Source organism: Rousettus aegyptiacus, unplaced genomic scaffold (assembly GCF_014176215.1).
Source record: "Rousettus aegyptiacus isolate mRouAeg1 unplaced genomic scaffold, mRouAeg1.p scaffold_m13_p_13, whole genome shotgun sequence".
NCBI lineage: Eukaryota > Metazoa > Chordata > Mammalia > Chiroptera > Pteropodidae > Rousettus > Rousettus aegyptiacus.
This window is the reverse complement of record NW_023416288.1, coordinates 62,802,492-62,807,107: the sequence shown is the minus strand read 5'-3', so window position 1 is coordinate 62,807,107 and position 4,616 is coordinate 62,802,492.

The following is a 4,616-nucleotide window of genomic DNA, read 5'->3' as shown; positions in this document are numbered from 1 at the left end:
ACTTTGATCTCTGTTCCTGAAATGACCTCCTCACTTCTCTCCCATGTTGATTCTGTCATACCCTTCCTTAAGGACCCAGTTTCAAATGATGCCTTTTCCATGAAATGTTTTAATTCTCCATGCAGTTTCAGTGAAGTCAGGTTTCTTAAAAAGAACTCCATGTTACACCAAATGCAATGACTGGTTCTTGATTAAATCCTGGTTTGAACAAACCAGTTCTAAGAGATATTTAGGGGTAAATTAGGGAAAGTTGAGTATGAACTGGGTACAAAGTGATGTTAGAGAATTATTGTTAAAATTTTCAGGAATTGTGTTATTGCAGTTTTGTTTTAAAAAGTCATCATTTTCAGCTATAAAAACTAAATTAATTGGAGTGGAATGTTATGATAGCTGTGGCTTAAAAATGGATGAAGCAAACAAGGCAAAACGTGAAAATTTGGTAATGGAAATATAAATGTTTTTAGATTATTCTTTCTACCTTTCTGTGTATTTGAAAATGTTTCTAATCCAAGTGAAAACAAGAAACTCAAACATTTTTTGCCTACAACAAGTGAAACATATTCACTAAAGAAAATTTAAGGAAAAATAAAAAACAACCATTATCCTACTATGCAGAGATAATCATTATTTATATTATGATACCTTTCCTCCTATACAATTACAAATATAAATGTTTTTATTTTATGAAATTGTGATTACTCTGGACACAGTTTTGTAATGATCTCAGATTTTAAAAGAATATACACAAAAGGTAAAAGAAGAGCACAAAAATAAAAGAATGATGCATTTTGTAGGTATGTTATATATCAATAAAAAATTAAAATACAAAAAAAATTTTTTTAAGATTAAACAGAAATGTGCAGACAAACCTTCTAATTCTCCTAGACTCTCATACCAGTCAATTCTCTTACAATGCTAAATTCCACAGATGGGCTTTTCAACACTGCATTTCAAACCATCCCAGAATCACTTGCCTTTTTGCAGTTCACGACACTTGTAATTCTCACAGTGGGCTCTCCAGGCTACCACATATTTTTTTTGAGGAAATCACCAGCCTGACTAACTGGGATCACTGCCGTTCGCAGCCACCCCAGCTGGGCTATCACTGCTGCCAAACCATCTTCCTTCCAGTTTCCTGCTCTGCTCTACTTCAAGCTTCTTCTTCCTAAAGCGCCTAACTAATCCACACCTCTTCCCCTTGTCACCGTTCCTTTCTTCACACATCATCTGGCCAATGTTAGCTTCAGCCTCATGACTCATTTTTTAATTTTTTTTTTTTTGCTTTACAGAAATTTCTTTCAAATATTTTTATTCTTTTAACAAACATATGTAATAATATTAAATATGATTTTAAAGTTAGAGATTGCTACACATCTCACCACATCAGTGCAATTGATTTTACCTTTACATTTTCTTTGGTTCATCTCTACTGATATTTATATTATTTCATACTATGAATATGCTGTTTAGAATTTTTCACTTACATTGTAAAAATCTTTACATATTATTAAATAATCTTTATGATTTTTATTTTTAAAGTCCACATCATATATTCCAAAGAATTAAAATGCCTTTCAGAGACCTGAAATAAATTGAAACCATTTCCTGGTCATTGAATACTTTATATACTTAATTCTACAATCTGTTTTTTATGCTTCCTATATCATGAACTTCTTTTCAAGTCAGTACTTATATTTTCTACATTATTTTAAATAGCTGCATAGCATTCCATAACAAGAATGTCATTTTTTAAATTTAATGCTTTAAAGAATCAATACACTCTGTGTTTTTAAAACAGAAAAAATTAAATGTTGCAGTGTAAAGTCTCTCTACTCACATCTTAATTCTCACCCTCACTTCTTTTTTAGTGTCTTTTGTATCTTTCCAGAATTTAGGCAGATGCAAATGTCATTCTTATTTTTGTCTCTCTTTCTCTCTTTTTTAAACCAGAATGTAACATACTATATACACTTTTCCTCACTTTGCTTTTTTTCACTTAATAATTTATCTCAGAGATTGTTCCAACTCAGTAAACTCCACGTTCTCTCAGTCTTTGTTCTAAAACTGCATGGCTTCCTACTGTAAGGGCGTCGTCCTTGACTTCCACATGATGGTCTTCGTGGTTATCTCATTGACTCCTGATCCCATTACTCAAAACCTTGCCTCATCCTTCATCCACCTCAATCCCTTTTTACTGGCTTTTTTTCTTTTTTCTTTTTTTTTTTCTGCCTACAAGCATGTCATGTTTCTTATTTGTTTAAAGGGAACTTTCCCTTCATTCTAAGATCCCCTAAAGCTCCTGTAACCTTCACATCTCTAGATAGAAGTGTCCCCAGTTTTCATCTATTGCTTCCATTTTATCCCTCCGGTCCCTCCTTGACCCCTTCTGATCTGCCCTCCTTTTCCTGTCTGTACTAAATCTGATCTCTGGACAGTCATCTAATAGAAATATTCAGCAAATTTGGTCTTTTTCTCAGTTCTCACCCCTCTAACAGCTGCAAATGGGTACCTACCCATTTACTCCTTAACCTCTTGTAAAATGACTTCTGCCGGCCCCATCCCCTTCATACTAAAACTGATCTCCAAGTGGTCACCTAACTCGTTAATGACCAATAATGGCCTTGGTTCACTTCTTTGACCCCTACCCGTGGTGCTCCTGTCGCCCCTACCCCCCCCATCATAGCCTAGCTCTAGAGATTCTGTCTTCCCAACGGCTTCAATCCTATTCTTTCCTATAAATTCTATACAGTACCTCTAAATCAGATTCTAATTTCTGATTATCTAGGCCATTAATAGTGGTCTCCTAACAAACCTTTCTCTCTTTCCCACTCTAACAGAAAAATAAAGCCAGTCTTAAATCATCCCCTTCTTCAAAACTCTCAGTTCTAAATCAATTAATCACTAACTCTCCAATCTGACTCTCAAGTCCTTCCACAGCTTTAACTCAATTCAACTTGTATTGGCATCAGTCGGCGTTATCTTCCACTGCTATGCTAAGCATATCCTTTGCTCCGGCCAAACCAGTCTGCTCATTTTTCACTCAACACTGTATGCCTTACACCTCCAGGCTTTGGTTCACGCTTTTGCCCACCTGGATTACCTTTTCCTTCCATCTCTGCTATTCTAAATCTCATCCTTCCAGCTAATTCCATTTGCCATGATATCTTCATTAATCAATCCTGCAAGAAACATGTTATAGTTATTTGTGCAGTTAACATATTTTCCTATTGGAATCTAAATTCTGTTCAAATGAAATACTCCATTTAGAGAGCCCTTTTGAGTGTCAGCCTGTGCTAAGTGATTTGTATACATTATCTCATTTAAGCCTCACATCAGTGTTGTTAGGCCAGGACTCTCCCCATCTAACATTAAAGAAAGGTTCAGGGAGATTAAATAGCTCACCCAGGTCATGCAGCTGACGAGGGTGAAATCGGGTTCCCCCCTCATGCTCATCGTCTTAGTCCACTCAGGCTGCTATAGCAAAAATACCACAAAGTGAATGGCTTATAAGCAACAGAAACTTATTTCCCACAGTTCTGGAGGCTGGGAAGTCCAAGATCAAGGCACCCTGATTCAGCATCTGATGAGAGCCTGGTTCCTGGTTCATAGGCAGCTATTTTTTTGCTGTGTCCTCACATGGCGGAAGGGGCTTGGGAGCACGCTAGGGTCTCTTTCATAAGGATGCCAATTCTCTTTATGAAAGTTCCATTCTCAGGACCTATGTGTCTCCCAAAAGCTCCATCTTCTAATACCATTACCTTGGGGGTTAGGATTTCAACATATGAATTTGGTGGTGGTGGGGATAGGATACAAACATTCGATTCACAGGATTTATGTTTGTATTGTTTGTGGTACTCAGCACATTGCTACCATGTACACTGCCTTCAACCTGTGTGTGTCGGATCAACGTTTTAAAAACGATGTCTGCGTGTAGACCAAGACTCTAAGGAAACAGGGAGTGGGGATTGAAACGCTAACGAATTTGGATGGCAGGATTTTTGGTGATGTTTCCAAATGTCCACTATTGGGTTATAGAGCTTTTGAAATAAACATTTAAAACGTATAGCTACTAAACAGGGTTGCAGCTAGCTAATCAAATATTCTTTACTTGTTATGTGTAAGTTAGTTTTGTCTCTCTGATTTTATTGTCGCCCCCTGGGATTATCTCTCTATTTTCTTGTATTCCCACGGCGCATTGCTCTACACACCGTGCGGGTACTTGTTGATTTCAACGTATGTGTGTTTGCATATGTGCACAGCAACTGGGCAGACGACGTGGGTGTGTGATGCAATGTGCATTCCTTCTCATTCTTTTTCCTTTGAGCAGCTGCAGCCTGGATGCTTTCCTTCTCAAGGGAGGAGGCAGAACCTCTGACCCTTTAGCAACTTGTCCCTCACAGAACAGGTGTCTCCCCCGCCTCTCCGAGGAGAGGGATGGCTGGATACTTAGTGACATCAGAGACTGACCAATGAGAAGTCAAGCTTCGGCAGCTGCGCCAATAGGCAGCCGGGGGCGGGACCGGTTTCCTGGGGGCCGGGCGGGCAGGGCTGGTCCTCCCGCTGCCGCGGAGTCGCCGGCGCTCACCCGGCCCGCAGCGGCTCTAGCGACTCCCGGC